This window comes from Peromyscus eremicus, chromosome 9 (assembly GCF_949786415.1).
Source record: "Peromyscus eremicus chromosome 9, PerEre_H2_v1, whole genome shotgun sequence".
Classification (NCBI taxonomy): Eukaryota; Metazoa; Chordata; class Mammalia; order Rodentia; family Cricetidae; genus Peromyscus; species Peromyscus eremicus.
This window is the reverse complement of record NC_081425.1, coordinates 90,206,109-90,225,764: the sequence shown is the minus strand read 5'-3', so window position 1 is coordinate 90,225,764 and position 19,656 is coordinate 90,206,109. Positions and strand designations below refer to the sequence as shown.

The following is a 19,656-nucleotide window of genomic DNA, read 5'->3' as shown; positions in this document are numbered from 1 at the left end:
GACTTTCTAGAGATCAACGAAAATGAATATACCACATACCCAAACTTATGGGACACTATGAAAGCAGCGTTAAGAGGGAAATTCATAGCACTAAATACCCACATAAAGAAGTTGGAGAAATCTCACACTAGTGACTTAACAGCACACCTGAAAGCTCTAGAACAAGAAGAAGCAACGGTACCAAGGAAGAATAGTCGCCAGAAAATAATCAAATTGAGAGCTGAAATCCATAAAATGGAAACAAAGAGAACAATACAAAGAATTAATGAAACAAAGAGTTGGTTCTTTGAGAAAATCAACAAGATAGACAAGCCCTTATCCAAACTAACCAAAAGACAGAGAGCGAGCATCCAAATTAACAAAATCAGAAATGAAAAGTGGGACATAACAACAGACATTGAGGAAATCCAGAGAATCATCAGGTCATATTTCAAAAACCTCTAATCCACAAAACTGGAAAATCTAAAAGAAATGGATAATTTTCTGGATAGGTACCACATACCTAAGTTAAATCAAGACCAGATAAACTATTTAAATAGTCCAAGAACCCCTAAGGAAATAGAAACAGTCATTAAAATCTCCCAACCAAAAAAAGCCCAGGACCAGATGGTTTCAGCTTATATTTCTACCAGATCTTCAAAGAAGAGTTGATAACAATACTCTTTAAATTGTTCCACACAATAGAAACAGAAGGAACATTACCAAACTCCTTCTATGAGGCTACAATTACCCTGATTCCTAAACCAAACAAGGATACAACAAAGAAAGAGAACTACAGACTGATCTCCCTCATGAACATTGATGCAAAAATAATCAATAAAATACTGGCAAACAGACTCCAAGAACACATCAAAACAATTATCCACCATGACCAAATAGGCTTCATCCCAGGGATGCAAGGGTGGTTCAACATATGAAAGTCCGTCAATGTAATACACCATATAAACAAACTCAAAGAAAAAAAATCATGTGATCATCTCACTAGATGCAGAAAAGGCATTTGACAAAATCCAACACCCCTTCATGATAAAGGTCTTGGAGCAATCAGGAATACAGGGAACATACCTAAACATAATAAAGGCAATTTACAGCAAGCCAACAGCCAACATCAAATTAAATGGAGAGAAACTCAAAGTGATTCTACTAAAATCAGGAACGAGGCAAGGCTGTCCGCTCTCCCCATACTTATTCAATATATTACTTGAAGTTCTAGCCAGAGCAATAAGACAACATAAGGAGATTAAGGGGATTCAAATTGGAAAGGAAGAAATCAAGCTTTCCCTATTTGCAGATGACATGATAGTATACTTGAATGACCCCCAAAGATTCAACCAAGGAACTTATTCAGCTTATAAACACCTTCAGGAACATAGCAGGATTCAAGATCAACTCAAAAAAATCAGTAGCCCTCCTATATACAATTGACAAACAGGCTGAGAAGGATATCAGAGATACATCACCCTTTACAATAGCCAAAAATGATATAAAATACCTTGGAGTAACACTAACCAAGCAAGTGAAAGACCTATATGACAAGAACTTTAAGTCTCTGAAAAAAGAAATTGAAGGAGTCAGAAAATGAAAGATCTCCCATGCTCATGGATAGGCAGGATTAACATAGTAAAAATGGCAATATTACCAAAAGCAATCTACAGATTCAATGCAATCCCCATCAACTAACCAACACAAATCTTCACAGACCTGGAAAGAATAATACTCAACTTCACATGGAAAAACAAAAAACTCAGGATAGCCAAAAGCATCCTGTAAAATAAAACAACCTCTGGAGGCATCACGATCCCTGACCTCAAGCTCTACTATAGAGCTACAGTAATAAAACGAGCTTGGTACTGGCATAAAAACCAACATGTGGACCAATGGAATCGAACTGAAGACCCTGACATTAATCCACACACCTATGAACATATAATTTTTGACAAAGAAGCCAAAACTGTACAATGGAAAAAAGAAAGCATCTTCAACAAATGGTGCTGGCATAACTAACTGGATATCAACTTGTAGAAGGCTGCAAATAGATCCATATCTGTCACCGTGCACAAAACTTAAGTCCAAGTGGATCAAAGACCTCAACATAAATCAGCTACTCTGAACCTGCTAGAAGAGAAAGTGGGAAGTAGTCTTGAACGCATTGGCATAGGAGATCACTTCCTAAATATAACACCAGTAGCACAGACACTGAGAGAAACAATCAATCAATGGGACCTCTTGAAACTGAGAAGCTTTTGTAGAGCAAATGATACGGCCAACATGGCAAAGTGACAGCCTACAGAATGGAAAAAGGTCTTCACCAAGCCCACATCTGACAAAGGACTGATATCCAGAATATATAAGGAACTCAAGAAATTAGACATCAAAATGCCCAACAGTCCAATTAAGAAATGGGCTATAGAACTAAACAGAGAATTCTCAACAGAGGAATCTCAAATGGCTGAAAGATATTTAAGGAATTGCTCAACATCCCTAATTATCAGGGAAATGCAAATCAAAACGACTCTGAGATACCACTTTATGCCTGTCAGAATGGCTAAGATCAAAAACACTGAAGACATCTTATGCTGGAGAGGATGTGGAGCTAGGGGAACTCTCCTCCACTGTTGGTGGGAATGCAAGCTTGTACGGCCACTTTGGAAATCAATACGGCGCTTTCTTAGAAAATTGGGAATCAATCTCCCCCAAGATCCAGCTATACCACTCTTGGACATATACCCAAAGAATGCTCAATCATACCACAAGGGCACTTGCTCAGCTATGTTCTTATCAGCATTGTTTGTAATAGCCAGAACCTGGAAACAACCTAGATGCCCTTCAACTGAAGAATGGATAAATAAAATGTGGTACATATACACAATGGAATACTACTCAGCAGAGAAAAACAATGACATCATGAGGTTTGCAGGCAAATGGGTGGATGTAGAAAAAACTCATCCTGAGTGAGGTAACCCAGACTCAGAAAGACAAACATGGTATGTACTCACTCATAGGAGGATACTAGATGTAAAGTAGGGTTGACTAGACTGCTACTCACAACTCCAGGGAGGCTACCTAGAAAACAGGACCCCAAGAAAGACACAGGGATCACCCAATGACAGAGAAATGGATGAGATCTACATGAACAACCTGGATGTGAGAGGGGGTAATGAAGGGCAAGGGTCGAGGGAAAGAGAGCTTAGGGGAGCGGGAGATCCCAGCTGGATCAAGAACAGATGGGGAAAACAAGGAATAAAAGACCATGGTAAATGGAGACCACATGAGAATAGGAAGAAGCAGGGTGCTAGAGAGGTCCACAGAAATGCACAAAGACACCCCCACAATAGACTACTGGCAATGGTCGAGAGACAGCCCGAAATGACCTACTCTGGTGATAGGATGGCCAAACACCCTAATTGTCGTGTTAGAAACCCCATCCAATGACTGAGGGAACCGGATGCAGAGATCCACGGCCAGGCCCCAGGTGGAGCTCCGAGAGTCCAATTGGCGAGAAAGAGGAGGGTTTGTATGAGAAAGAATTGTTGAGACCAAGGTTGGAAAAAGCACAGGTACAAATAGCCAAACAAATGGAAACACATGAACTATGAACCAATGGTTGAGGAACCCCCAACTGGATCAGGCCCTCTGGTTAAGTGAGACAGTTGAATAGCTTGATCTGTTTGGGAGCCATCCAGGCAGTGGGACCGGGACCTGTCTTCAGTGCATGTGCTGACAGTTTGGAACCTGAGGCTTATACAGGCACACTTGGCTCAGCCTGGGAGGAGGGGACTGGACCTGCCTGGACTGAATCTACCAAGTTGAACTCAATCTTCAGGGGAGTCTTTGCCATGGAGGACATGGGAATGGGGGGTGGGCTGGGGGGAAGGCGGTGGGGGTGGGGGGGAGTCACAGGGCGGGAGGGGGAAGAACAAGCGAATCTGTGGTTGATATGTAAAATTAAATTATAAAATAAAATTAAAAAAATAAAAGATAAAATATACATATTCCAAAAAAAAAAGCTTTTTTAAATGTTCGAGTATCCTTAGCCATCAGAAAAATGCAAGTTAAAACTACTTTGAGATTTCATCTTACCCTAGTCAGAATGGATAAGGTTTTAAAAATGGAAACAAACGCTGGCATGGATGTGTGGAAAGGTTTTCACAGCTGATAGGAGTGCAAACTGGTACAGCCAACTATAGAAATCAGTGTAGCTGTTCCTTTGTCAAAAAGCAAGAAATAAATCTACTATGTGAACCAGCTATATCAGTCCTGGGAATAAACCCAAGGATTGAATATCTTACTACAGAGACACTCACTCATCCATGTTCATTTGCTGCCTTATTCCCAATTGCTAGAAAACGGTAAACAACCTAGATGTTGTCCACCAACTGATGAATAGGAAATGAAAATGTGGTATATTTACACAGTGGAATTTTATTTAGTTGATAAAAGTAAAGTCATAAAGTCCAGGTAAATGGATGGAGCCGGAAACAGTCATTCCAAGTGAGGTAACCAGACCCAGAAAGACAATACAATATGCTTTCTCTCATTTGTAGATACTAGTGATGAATATTTACATATGCGTGTTTCATTTGGAATACCCATAGAGGTCAGGATTAAACTGACTCCTAAGGACTTGCCTATTTCTTTCATAATGTCCATAGATTTGTGTATCTATTAACTCTCACCAGAACAATTTCTTTTTGTAGTAGATGGTAATTGACAGAGACCCACAACTGGCCTCTGTCAGAATGCTGAGTCCTAAATGAAACACCTATCTGCCATACTCCCTTCCAAGGCTCAGGCATCACTGCAGAGGAAGAGGCAGAAAGACTGTAAGAGCCAGAAGCAGTGGATAACTATGAGGAAGCAGTGTTTTCTGGACAAAACAGGGGAGTGGCACATCTGCCCTCAACAGCAGTCGTGTTAGCATGTACAAGACCTGTGTGAGCTCAAGCCAGAGAAAAGCCCAGGATGAAGAGGGGAGGTGAACCTGAAGTCCCACCCTAGCCAAGGAGGTATTGACAATCATTGCTGCTGGAAAAGGGAGAGCCAGTTTTCTTTAAGGGTGTGTGTAGCCCCGCAGAGGTAGACCAAATCCAGTTGGTGGCAACACAGATTTGACTGGATGGAATTTAAGGAAAAAAATGAGGACACAAAATTGAGTAGGCAGGGAAGGAGGATTTAATCAGGGAAGAGCAGTAGGATATGATCAAAATACATTGTATGAAATTCTCAATGCACTAAATAAAAGTGCAAACCTAGACAGATTTCTGAAACATTTAAAGTAAAATCAGAAGAGATGAAAAAAATCCAAAGTTCAGTTGTTCTTGTACACACATCTTTAGCTACAGAAATATGGTGTCTTTTTTATTTCAGTCACCTGACTCACTGCTTTGAGGTGTGTAAACCACTGAACTTTGGGTTTACTAGATTTAGGCATATGACTAATATCAAATTTCCAATTACTTATATTTTGGTTTACACACATCAAATATTATTTCCACAGTAAAGACGCCCAGTGCCCTCATTACTACTGTTGTTGCTATTATAATTTTGTGTCACTAGAATTCTCATTCATGTTAAAACCATGGTTGGATTAAGGTCTGTTATTTCCATTGTCTAAGTTATTTGTGTGTGAAGCTGGGAAGACTAACAAGGGTATTCCTGAGACTAAGAGAACAGGAAGGTGCATGGGCAAGTTCAAGGCTGGGTTCTTCCATCTGGAAACTCCTGGCATCACCAGAGAGAGACTTTCCATATTCATCTTTCTCCTCATCATGACATAGAGCACTTTTCAAATTAGTGTTGTGTGTGTTGTTCCTCCAGAGGTACTAGGTAGTGGTTCTTCATCAGAAGCATCAAATTCAGAGTTTTCAGTACCTTCTTCCATCCTCTCCTTTAATCTTTCTCTAAAGTACTGGTTAAGAAATGAATACTGTGTTACAACTAGATGGGTCAGTGTTTCTTTGAGTCCTCAGAGGGAAGCTGGAAATGGACAGTTTTATATTCTCAGTCAGGTTTAGTTTTGTCTTGGTTGAGTTACTTTCTGCAGATAGGAAGGGTAGAATGTACATTTGTTTGGTTATACTCTCAACATTTATTTTTGGTTTTGTTGTGGGGTACATGTCTTCAAGCCAATCTTTTTGTTTAGTAGTCACCAGATATTGACACAGAAAAAAGACAACAATAATCATTTAATAGTTACATGTTCTCATAATTGCTTAGCTACTCACAAATTACTGGCCTGTCATTAAGAAGCAGAAACAGTCACATCCAGTCCTCAACTCTCTCATCTCCACACCTGAAGGCCTACTTTAGACCCTCAGCCTGTGACTTTGTCTGATGAGTTCCTCTCATCACCTCCACCTCTCCCCTCTGCCATATTCACACCCATAGGCACAGGTCAGACCATGGCTCACAGTTTCTTTGCTTGGTGTAGGTTCACTCAAGCAGAAAATGCACCAGGTTTATCTGGCCTACCTCCTGTCCCAGAGCTCTGGCATTGTCCCTATCTAAGGCTGGCTAGAATCTTACAGCAGACACACCACCAAAGAAAGAAGTCTGCCTGCTCAGAGATTAATGAAATAGAGACAAATGAAACAATAGAAAGAAGCAATGAATCTAAAAACTGGTTCTTTAAGAACAAAAATTAATAAGCCTTTGCCTAACAAACTAAAAGAAGAAGAGAGATGAATAGAGAAACATTACAACAGACACCAAGAAATTCAGAATAATAAAGGAATGCTTTCCAAAGCCTGTGTTCTGGAGATGGAGTGGTAGCTCAGCAGTTAAGAGCACTGGCTGCTCTTCCAGAAGTTATGGGCTTTCATTCCATTCCCAGTACCCATATGGTTGCTCACAACAGTCTGTAATTCCAGTCCCAGGGTAATTGATGCCCTGGTCTGGCCTCCATGGGTACTGTATGGACAATGGGTACTGTATGGGTACTGTGGTGCACAGACACACAGGCAGGTAAAACAAAAATACATGTAAAAATAACTAATAAATAAAATGGTCAAAGTTATTTTTAAAACCTCTACCTCCACTAAGTTGGAAAATCTAAAGGAAATGCGCCAATTTCCAGATTCACCCAAACCACCAAAACTTTAAACCAAAATGAAATCAACAACCCAAATGGACCCATAACAAATGAGAAGATTCAAATAATGATAAAAAGCTTTCTGACTAAACAAAGTCCAGGCCCAGATGGAGTAACAGCAGAATCTCACCAGACTTCAAAAGACTTACAGTCAATCCTAATTAAATAATTTTAAAAAAAGACACAGAAGAAGCCCTTTCAAATTGCTTCTGTGAAACCAGTAGTACTCTTTTACTAAAAATCAGGAAAAAATACAACAAAAATAAGACTACAGAAATATAATAAGATAATACATATACAATAAACAGTAATCTTAGAAAATGAGTAGCCTTTCTATATATATAGCATGCTCAGAAAGACATCACAGAAAAACTCCCATTCGCAATAACCTCAAGAAAATATGTCTAGGAACAAACCTAACAAGAGGCATTGTTAATGAGAACATTAAGATACCAAAGAAAGAAAATGAGGAAGTTGCTGGAAGATGCAAAGATCTCTCATGGTCATGGATGGAAAGAATTCAATATTGTGAGAAATGGCTATTTCACCAAAAGCAATCTAGAGTTTCAATGCAATTCCAGTTGAAATTCCAGTGGCATTCCTCACAGAAATGGGTGAGGGGGTCTTAAGACTCATATAGAAGCACAAAAAACACTGAACAACAAAAGCAATCCCAAGTAAAAAGCACAATGCTCGGGTGTCACCATACATGATTCCAAGTCATAGTTCAGAGTTATAGTAAAAAAAAGCCTGCATGCTGCTGTCACAACAGCAAGCTCATAGATCATTGGAATAGAAGAGAGGACCTGGTTATAAGGCCATGCAACTAAAGACACATGCTTTTAAACAGACACCAAAACTACACATTGATGTAAAATTGGTACAAAGATTAATGGGTTAACCTGCCACTTCAGGATTGGATTTGAGGCCTGTTCCATAGGTGGGAATTCATGCCTGAAACTGTAAACTGGCCAAAAGCCCATGGCCTGGGAGTCACAGGTCCTATGGGGAATCTAGTCCTGTTATTTTGCTCAGTGGACATGTTCTCAACCTGCTTTCTAAATATTCATGAATATTCACATTGAATAGTACTTTTCACATTAGTGGGGATTTCCGTGGAGTGTGTTTTTCCTTCAGAGGTACTAGGTAGTGGGTCTTTTGCAAGACCAACATAAAATCCAGTTCTTCCAGAAAGCCCACAAACTATCTTTGTTGTTTCATGTTTGATGGGGCTGTCCAACCCAGTGTATACTTTTCCTCCATCAACATAATAGTCACTCTTGTCCCCAGGAGGAAATCTTGGAAGTATAGATTCTCTATCAAGAATCATCATTGCTGGGTCTGGAGATGAGAAGATGGTTGATTAGTTTGATTGGTTCATTGCCAGACATTCTGTTGTTGCTTTTATTTGGGAGTACCTGTCTTCAAAATGACTTAATCATTAAGAGTCACGCTGTATAGCCATAGAAAAATATAAATAAATTAATATTTGACAGTTAAATATCTCTATATATGCTTAGCTATTCACACAAGGCTCCCATTGAAAAGCAAGAATAATATAAATTAGCCTGGAATAGGGACAAAGCTCATACTAACAAAACAACACAATTAGGATTGAAATAAACACACCTAAGTATATGTTAAGTTTAAAAAACAATGAATTGGATGATTTTTAACATGGCAAAGCAATCCTTGTGTTAAAAGATTTTACCCCACTCTATCTGAAATGTTGAAAACTGACATAAGACACTTGAGACAATTTGAACTGTGAGGCAGAAGAAGCTCTTTGAACTTGGCAGGGTCCCTAAACTGAGACTACATATTTAAGGCACCAGGAAGGAATGCCTCTTCCTCAAATCTAACCCATTGGCCACCATGTCACAGTTGTCATAACTTAGACCATCCAGTTAGTGTCTCAAAGTTAATCACACCTTCATCTAGTCAGGAAATTATACAAATGAGAGCAGAAAGGCTATGCAGAAAAAGAAATTGGCCTTGAGTTGAAACGTATTTCTGAAAATAAAAATTTCCTTAAAATTACTACAGATTTTAGTAGTTTATGTTTATCAAATGTTTCTATGTTATAGGTTTCTTTTAAACTAAAATAAGAAAAACTTTAATTTAAATCTGTATTGGAAATTTGAGGTAATATCAAATTCATTTTCAGGAGAGAAAATGAAACAAAAATATGTCTTCAATGTACACTTGCATTTTTAGGATTGAGTTTTAAAAATATGCATGTGGGTATGTGTGAATGAGTACACATGTCGTGGAGGCCTGAGGTGCTGCCTTCCCTGAACCTGGAGTACCAGGAACTTGTGAGTCACCCGACATGGGTGCTGGAAACAGAACTTGGGTCCTCTGCAAGAACAGTGTGTGCTCTTTCCCTGTGAGCCATTGCTCCAGCTTTTCACTTGATGTCTTTATAACCTATACACACTCTAAAACTTCCTTCTTCAGTCAGCAGGGATGGAGGACAAGATGGCGGCCAACAGACAGGCTGTTTGCTCCTCCCTTACCTAAGATGTCATTGGCTCAGATGGTGGTTTTGATTTCTTTTCTTTTTAAAAGTACTTGAGATCTATCTTCCTCCCTTGACCAAAAATTACTGAATTTGATCACATATAGTAGCTAATATTAATTTGGAAACAAAATTGAATTGGGCTTAAAAGAAAGAACATTTGAAGTTGACAATATAAAAGTCACAGTTAGTAATGGTTTCATTCATTAGGTGTGATAAGTGTGTCTAATCTGCACCTTTCTCTCCTAAAGTTGAAGTTAGATGCTTCGAGTCAATTAGCTAGTTGCAGTGGAGATCAGAAACTGGTGTAAGGAAGGTCTGCAAACAAGGCTATCTCTTCTATTTGCTCTATACCTTCTGAGTGGTGTTTAAAACAGAAAAGAGGGCTGTTCCTTTTTAGTTGCTGTGACAACTAAATATGACAGAAATTAGTTAAGGGAGGAAAGCTGGTGGCTGCAGGGAATTTCAGTCAGTTACCGTGTGGAGGACAAACAGGGTAGCTTGGTCTGTGGCAGTGGTCTGTTGTTTCTCACACTGTGGTAGACCAGGAAGCAGACCACTCAGAACTGGTACTAGAAGTGGTGATGGCCATTAAGACCCATCCTAGGCCCAGAGCTCCCATCTGGACCAGAGGCAAGTGACTGGAGTCATACCCAGGGAGGCCTGCCCCTAGGTCCCATCCCTGGGCCCCAGCCTTTCCTGAGAAAGACCCACCCAACTCAGCCCCAGTTGCTGGCCAGCAGGCAGGGCTCCTGCGGGAAGGTTCCCCTTCTCCAAGACCCCGCAGTGGACGATACAATCTACACACCCTGCCCCCACACTCATCTGCCCAAGACCCCTGCCACTTCCTGAGAATTGGAGACCAGCTCCCAGCTCCCATCTGGCCCAGGGAGCTTCCATCTGAACCAGAGAGCTCCCTCCCATCTGGCCCACAGCTCTCATTCAGCCCAGAGAGCTCCCATCTGACCCAGAGAGCTCCCATCCGGCCCAGAGAAAGAGAGAGCTCTCATTGGACAAAGACCTGTCATTGGACCAAGAGTAAACTCAGGAGACAGGGAATCTGCCAGCCCTGATTAGACCAAGAGTGGCTTTCTGAGAAGTAGAAACCGCCACCTCTCATTGGACCAAGAGAGGCTTCCTGAAACGCCGAATCTGTCAGCTCTGACTGGACCAAGAGCCCTGATAAGACCAAAAATGAATCCACCAGGAGATGCACAGACGTCAAGGCAGAAGCACATACAACAACATAAAGAGCAATACAGCATCACCAGAACCTAGCCCTCCTCCAACAGCAAGACCTGAACATCACAAAGTGGAAGAAGCAGAAGAAAGCAACCTTAAGAATAGCATCATGAAGATGCTAGAGGCCTTTAAAAAAATCAAAAATGAAATTGAGGAAAAGATAAACAAAAAAGTGGAGGAAATCAATAAAGAAAATGAGAAAGAGTCAAACAAAAAATGGGAAGAACTCTAAAAAAATTAGAAGAAAAAACAAATAAAGCAGAAGAAAACAATAAAACCTGTAGCTAGAGTTTTCCTGCCTGGCCCACAGTCAGGACAAATCTCTCTCACCTGCCAGTCCCACAGCCGCTCAGACCCAACCAAGTAAACACAGAGACTTATATTGCTTACAAACTGTATGGCCGTGGTAGGCTTCTTACTAACTGTTCTTATAGCTTAAATTAATCCATTTCTATAAATCTATACCTTGCCACCTGGCTCGTGGCTTACCGGCATCTTCACATGCTGTTTGTCATCTTGGCGGTTGGCAGTTTCTCTGACTCAGCCTTCCACTTCCCAGCTTTAGTCTCCTCCTTGTCCTGCCTATACTTCCTGCCTGGCCACTGGCCAATCAGTGATTTATTTATTGACCAATCAGCAACACACTTGACATACAGACCATCCCACAGCAAAATCCCTTAAGGAACAACATGAAAAAGCAATGAAACCAGTGAGGGAAACAGTCCAAGACCTGAAAAGGGAAATAGAAACAATGATGAAGACACAAACAGAGGGAATGATGGAAATAGAAAATCTGAGTAAATGAACAGGAAAAACAGATGCAAGAATAACCAACAGAATACAAGAGATGGAAGAGAAGATCTCTGGTATAGACAATACAACAGAGGAAATGGATTCATCAGTCAAAGAAAATAACAATACCAAAAAAATTATAACACAAAATGTCCAAGAAATCTGGGACACCATGAAAAGACCAAACCTATGAATAATAAGGATAAAGGAAGGAGAAGAATACCAACTCAAAGGCATAGAAAATATATTCAACAAGATCATAGAAGAAAACTTTTCCAACTTAAAGAAGGTAATGCCTATGAAGATACAAGAAGCCTATAGAACACCAAACAGACTAGACTCCCCCAAAAAGTACCCTCATCACATAATAATTAAACAACTAAACATACAGAACAAAGAAAGAATATTAAAAGCAGCAAAGGTAAGCCGGGCGGTGGTGGCGCACACCTTTAATCCCAGCACTCGGGAGGCAGAGCCAGGCGGATCTCTGTGAGTTCGAGGCCATCCTGGGCTAACAAGTGAGTTCCAGGAAAGGCGCAAAGCTACACAGAGAAACCCTGTCTCGAAAAACCAAAAAAAAAAAAAAAGCAGCAAAGGTAAAAGGACAAGTGACTTATAAAGGCAAACCCATCAGAACAACACCCGATTTCTCAATGGAAACTTTGAAAGCCAGAAGGACCTGGACAGCTGCAATGCAGACACTAAGAAACCATGGATGCCAGCCTAGACTAATATACCCAGCAAAACTTTCAATCATCATAGACGGAGTGAACAAGACATTCCAAGACAAAGCCAGTTTAAACAAGAAACAAGACTTATCCACAAACTCAGCCCTACAGAAAGCACTAGAAGGAAAAACCCAACCTAAGGAAGTCAGATACACCCACGAAAACACAGACAATAGGTAACACCACAGCAGTAAACCCCAAAGAAGAAAAGTACACACACATTACCATAAAAAAAACAGGAATTAACAATCACTGGTCACTAATATCCCTTAATATCAATGGACATAATTCACCTATAAAAAGACACAGGCTTACAGAATGGATACGAAAGCAGGACCCATCTTTCTGCTGCATACAAGAAACACACCTCAATTTCAAATATAGACACTATCTCAGAATAAAAGGCTGGGAAAAGTCTTTCCAATCAAATGATCTTAAGAAGCAAGTGGGTGTAGCCATGCTAATATCCAGCAAAATAGACTTCAAACTAAAATCAATCAAAAAAGATCAAGAAGGGCATTACATACTCATCACAGGAAAGTCCCACCAAGATAAAGTTTCAATTCTGAACATTTATGCCCCAAACACAAGGGCACCCATATATGTAAAAGAAACATAGCTAATGCTTAAATCACATATAAAACCTCACACATTAATAGTGGGAGACTTCAACACCCCACTTTCACCACTAGACAGATCTGCCAAATCAAAACTAAATAAAGAAATAAAGGACTTAACTGATGTTATGACTCAAATGGACTTAATCGATATCTACAGAACATTCCATCCTAACAAAAAAGAATATACCTTTTTCTCAGCACCCCATGGAACCTTCTCTAAAATTGATCACATACTTGGCCACAAAGCAAATCTCAACTGACACAAAACAATTGGAATAACCTCCTGCATTCTATCAGACCACCATGGTTTAAAGTTAGATTTCAACAACAAAAAAACTACAGAAAACCTACAATCTCATGGAAACTGAATAATGCTCAACTGAATCATCAATGGATCAAGGAGGAAATAAAGAAAGAAATTAAAGACTTCCTAGAGATCAACGAAAATGAATATACCACATACCCAAACTTATGGGACACTATAAAAGCAGTGCTAAGAGAAATTCATTGCACTAAATGCCCGCATAAAGAAGTTGGAGAAATCTCACACTAGTGACTTAACAGCACACCTGAAAGCTCTAGAACAAGAAGAAGCAACAGTACCAAGGAAGAATAGACACCAGGAAATAATCAAATTGAGAGCTGAAATCCATAAAATAGAAACAAAGAGAACAATACAAAGAATTAATGAAACAAAGAGTTGGTTCTTTGAGAAAATCAACAAGATAGACAAGCACTTTCATGTTGACTGTAATTACTCCAGGAGTCTAATTGTTTATTCTCTCTGTTTTAATGAGTTCTCCTGACTTGTGTTAAAAGCATGTTTACTTTCTGAGTTTTTATTTCTATGGTCTAACTTATTTTCACTTATACCATAGATGGTGACTGGCAAGAGTGTCCCTGGAAGTGAGGGTGTGAAGGAAGGCTGGACTCCTCTTTTCTGACATCATCTGCAATACTGCAGCCATGGGCACACAGATGCAGCTTTCCCCTCCCAAGCAAATATGTTACTTTTCAAGTCAGTGGGGATTACCTTTAGGGGTGTTTGCTCTTCAGAGGTATTAGGTAGTGGCTCTCCCTGAGGACAAACATTAACTTCTGGACTTCCAAAAAGATTTCAAACCCTCCTCTTTAACCTCTTCTGGCGAGCTGGCTCTGATCGATGTAAATACTGTGATGTAGTTTGATCAAGAAACAGACACTGTTTCTTGTCCACAGAAATATATTCTCTGTCATTTATCTTCATTTCTGGGTCTTTAGATATGTTCTGCAATGGAAAGGGTGAGGATTGACTTTTTTGGTTTGGTTCTGAAATTAATATTTTAGTTTTGGGGTGCATGTTTTCAAAACTACTTTATTCTTTAGTAGTCACAGGGCATTGACATGCAAACAGTAGAAAATAATAATTAACAATGAAATATCTTCAAATATGCTTATCTATTCACAAATTACTGGGATATCAAGAAGTATAAAATGGTAGCTAGAATAAGAGAAAGTCATGAGCTAAAAATCTTGGCCTTGCTGTTGTCATTTAGACTAAAATTGATTCACTATGTTTTAACAATTCTAAATCTGTGTAAGGTGATTATTAATATTAATAGCCCACTTCATCAATCTTTCTCTTCTTCCAAGGTTGGGAAGTAAAAATGCACATTATTTTCCCTTATATTTTCCTTTTATAAATAAACACTGATTGAATTACTAGTGTTATCCATATCATAGTACCTGTGAAACTTGTTACAAAAACCCATTTGTCCATTTATTCACATTCAAAAATCATTAAAATGCAACTTATAATTCATGCACACCCTCATGCTAGGACTCCAGGTTATACATATCAGATATCCTAACCTTTATCAACTCATAGCTTTCAAATACCTTTAATATGCATATGCATGTATCTAATTAAACGCTTCTAATGGGACAAATGTTAGAATATACACATAGATGACATGTAAGTGTATATTATTTTATAATGTAAAAAAAAGAAATGAAAATTTTAATATATAGTACTTGAATCTTCACTTCCAGAACTAATGGCATGGGGAAACACATACTATTTTGTAGCTGGAGAATTTTTCTCCAGCTCCCACCGCCAAGTCCCGCCAGTCCCAGAGCCCACTTATAAAATAAACACACAGACTCTTACATTATTTAAACTGCTTGGACATTAGCTCAGGCCTATCATTGTCTAGCTCTCACTCTTATATTCAGCCCATTTCTATTAATCTTTACTTTGCCACGTGGCTCGTGGCTTACCGGTACTTTACATCTTCCTTGTCTCGTCAGTGGCTCCAGCCGGTCTCCCTTTCCTTCCTCCTTCCTCCATTCTCCTCTCTCCTTGTCCCGCCTATACTTCCTGCCTGGTCACTGGCCAATCAGTGCTTTATTTACATAGAGCGATACCCACAGCACTATTTAACTAGATGAAAACTTTTAAACATACATTTAGTGGAATCATATAAAAGCCACAGTGCCATTTCTTCACAATGTAAATTTTGATGAACAGATTAAACGTGTCTAAATTTCCACAACTTTTTGTTATTCTAAATACAGAAGCAAAGACAGAAATAGAGGAGATGCTCTCATTTATGATCCTAAAATAGGAGTGTCCAAGGGAAGATAAGCTTTACCTGCTTTGAAGCTGAAGATAAAGGCACCTGGGAGATTCCCTGATCGCTGAAATAACTAACTGGACCATTAAAACATATTTAGGTGTATTATCACCATCATGTTTTAAAATCACACTCTAATGTGTGTTTATTTCTGCAAATATCCTTGGTCAAACACCAGATATCTGCTCTTATGGGAGAAAACGGCATTTAGTATTCCTCTCACTATTGCTTCCAGGTCATTTTCTTGTTCAGCCACCACTACCTACAAGGACTTACTGCTCAATTATAATTTACTTGAGGACAGTAAACAAACAATGTCCCAAATCAATCTGTGCAGAGGGGCAGGAGATGCACTTCAGATCCAGGACCATGGGGCCAAACAATCCAGCTCTCAGGACAGCAGTTGCCTAATTAGTTCTAAAGGGGTTATAATAGCATAGATACTTTACAAACTGGCTGTGGTGACTCTAAGTCACAGCAGGCATTGAGCACATTGTATTGTGTCTGCCTCAAGGTACACTCAACACTATTACTTCCTTGTCTTGGGATTCACCAACTACTTCCTGTATTTTTAAACTGTATTCTTACCTGGATAAAGACTTCTGTTTGGTAATGTTGTCCACTTCTAAAGGTAAATGAAAAATGTATAATAATTATAGAAAATTGTAACTCTGAAAATGATAGCGTTAATGTTTGTTTTACTTCAGCTGTCAGTTTGGCCCTTTTTCAGGTATTGCTTCACTATGAAATGTGAAAATCCTTTTAACATTCATATGAAAAATCATTTACTAAATATTCTGGATCCTTATTATGACTTCCTGATGTACCTTACATTAGGAATTTTCAAAACATTTGTGCTTCAAGAGTTGATTATGATTGGTGACTGCTTTCCTTACAACTTTTTCTCATGTTGAAGACATGGGGAGAGTTTAGCCCCTGATTAAAACAACAACACCCCAACACGTACACACAGGGAGATGGAGAGAGGTAGTTCTTCTGTGTGCCTTGTTCTGATGACTATAGTAATGGATGATTTTCTATCTAAATGCTCATGTAGTTAATAGTCCCGTTTCATCTGTCCTCCTTGCTCTTAAAGCAACACAGCCTTGTCTCTGTCATGACAGTGTGTTGGCATTTCATTGAGACTGATGTTCTCTCCTAAGAGGTTGGTTTGGTAGACCATGAAATTGATTTCTGCCTCCAAGCATCCCTCTCTATCATCCCAGAAGCCACATTTTTTTGTATTTTCAAACTACTTTTTAAATAATCCATTGACAAATAAATGCTGAAACCACCACCTGGCTGTTTTTGTGTTCAACAAGCATTTTTGTGTAATTCTGAGTCCTTGTAACTCAAAACCTGTCCCAAAATTTACAGGAGGACAATAATTTCCTTCAGTACCAGGCCTTCGTGAGTACAGTTAAGAGATCCATATTCCAGGAGCTGTTGTTAGTAAACTCCAAGACGACAGCTTCATTTTATCTTCCACTTTGGAATTCACTACTGCTGAGGATCTGGTACACTGGGCTTTGAACTTACTCTTCAGAATCATGTAGAAAGGGTCACTGTTGAATGAAAGCCCAAGAGAGCCTTGAACCTAGCCTTTCCTTTGCTCCCAGTCTTTTCAGCAGCTAACTCACCCCAAAATCATGAGTTCAGTGATGTCTAATGTTGTGTGTGTGTATGTGTGTGTATGTACATGTGTGTGTGTCTGTGTATGTGTTTGTGCCTCTATGTGCTGGTTGTGTGAGATTTCCAGCTTGTTCTTGTATGTGACCCCGAGGCTAGCTCTTTTGGGGGAACTTCCAGGGATTTCCTGTCTTCATCTCCAGTCTCTCAGTAGACTCCTTCAGACACAGATGAACCCTAGCATGAATATCAGGTCTTATGTTGCTTCCTGATACTCAAGCTTGCTTCCTTACAAACAAGTGGTAAATTTTCTAATGACTGAACCAAATCATAACCCGATATGTTTGTCATGATTTCACACTGTTTCAGGTGTTAGAAGTTTCCCCATATGCTTAAAAATTGTAGCCTCTACCAATTTTCATGAAGCTTGTAATTAAAAAAGAAATACATGTAGAGACAATTGGCTAAATAGGCCTGCCTCCCAACATGATGGCCTAAGTTCAAAATCCAGAACATAAATGGTAGAAGGAAAGAAGCAACTCCCTGAATTAGTCCTCTCATCTACACACACACACACACACACACACACACACACACACACACACACACTGACACACAACCACACACTGGTGTTCATAAAAAAAGTTCATCATTTCTGACACTGAAGCAAAGGGAATCCTCAACAGACTACCAACATTCTTGTACATAAACACTAAACCTCGACACAAGCTCCTTAGTCCTCTTAACCACTGTCCAAACTGAGAACTAAATTACCAATTCTTTTAAAAACTGTCCTGTTGCAAGACTGTCTGTTTTCAAGGACATCTCAGCCTACTGCTTTCTCACTGACTCACCAGCTGAGTGGCACATTTACCTAGACAGAACCACAGGTTGGATATCACCATTGTGTCTAAGTACACATAATACAAATCACATTCACTCTCATTGCATCCACAGTATGGCTTTGACCTTGTTACCCTCTGATGTGTCCTTTTTCTTTTTCACTCTCTCCTGTAATTCCCCCCTTTATTATCCTAACACCCACTATCCCTACTATGAGACACTCTACCAAGAACCATCAGCACATAATCACCTGCTGGTCAAGTACAAAGACTCAACATAAACTCACAAGACCCTGCACTTCTCACAAGCCAACACCTGTCAAGACATCTTGAAATGCACGATGAGCAACCACACACTACTGCCCCTATACCCAGACTGTGATTCAGGCCACAGGCTCTGCTCTTCATGAAGCAGAACAGCCTGTGTACCCATCTCACTCCCACCTAGGCATCAAGTTTTGCCTCTCAGATGCACTAGGAAAGTTAGTTTGTGCATGAGGACACCAAAGAGGTCATCCTCCTGTCCCTGAGGAAAGCTGGGCTTGACACAGTGGTTTCAAGTCAGTCAACAGAGAACTAGGCATAATGACTACCTGCTGTTCAAATCAGTATTAGTATAATGGTCCAAGATTCAATGCAGTTCATTCCTCTAACAGGTCATCATCTGTAGCTGAATGGTCATTTTCTCCACCTTGTTCATCTCCAGATCCTGCTCAGTGAGGGGAGAGTTGAAAAGATGCCTTTCCAGTCATTCCTGGAGGTAGATTAAAAAAGAGTATTTACATAATTAAATGTCATAGGGCCAAGAGAGGTAATGCTACGTTTAGGGTAAAAGGGCCAAGGAAAAAACTTGACCATGAAGGCCCTGAGATCAGGGCCAAGGAAAGAACATTTTGACCCTGACTTGATTCCAAGCCCATGACCAGTTCCAGGAATGAGAATCCTATCAATCTCTGAGCTTGCCCCCTAATCAGTTCACAAAAGTCTCATCAAATCCAGGCCAAACTGGAAAGCTCCACACTCCCAAGAAACCCCTTGTATAGACTGCCTTCTGCTCAGTTCCCTGCGGCTTTTCACCAAAGCAGATGAGCCACCTTCTTGGGGTTTCCATCTCAATAAGTATCTTGTGTGAGTTATGCTGTGTGGTGTGACTTGGTGGTATTTCTTGTCTCCTGATTTCCAGGATACCTTTCAGAGTAGAGCTGTAACACTTGCATTGGGAAACCTCCCCCTACCAGAGCAGAGCTGTTACATTTGCACTGGGGAAACCTTGCCTGCTGGGGCAGAGCTGTAACACTTCTGTTGGGGAAGCCATTCCCCCTAAAGCTGTAATACTTACACTAAGTACCAAGTAGAGGCCTGAGGAAGAAGTGCTTGGAACCTTAGTAGCTCTGAAAGAACAGGGCAGCTATCTTCAAGCTGGGGCACATAAGCCACATCTGGGTCCCCCACCACAATGGCTAGATATGTGCCTCAACACCCACTGCAGTCCCATGGGCCCTGGAAGCCATGCTGGTTTGGAGTACAACCTCAGCTCATATATGATGTGGTACAGGAAAGTCCTGGAGTCCATAATG

At 40.0% G+C, this 19,656-nt stretch overlaps 1 long non-coding RNA gene across 13 annotated transcripts in view; it reads right to left on the bottom strand.

Moving 5' to 3' along the window:
- The window catches only part of LOC131919697 (uncharacterized), a 52,692-nt gene that overhangs the window by 32,058 nt on the left and 978 nt on the right, over positions 1–19,656 (bottom strand). For all 13 annotated transcript variants that reach the window (XR_009381384.1, XR_009381378.1, XR_009381383.1 and 10 more), the window contains exons 2-3: positions 18,673–18,833; positions 14,027–14,260 (exon numbers count right to left, since the gene is read on the bottom strand). This is a non-coding gene — a long non-coding RNA (uncharacterized LOC131919697). The remainder of the gene's footprint in view (positions 1–14,026; positions 14,261–18,672; positions 18,834–19,656) is intronic.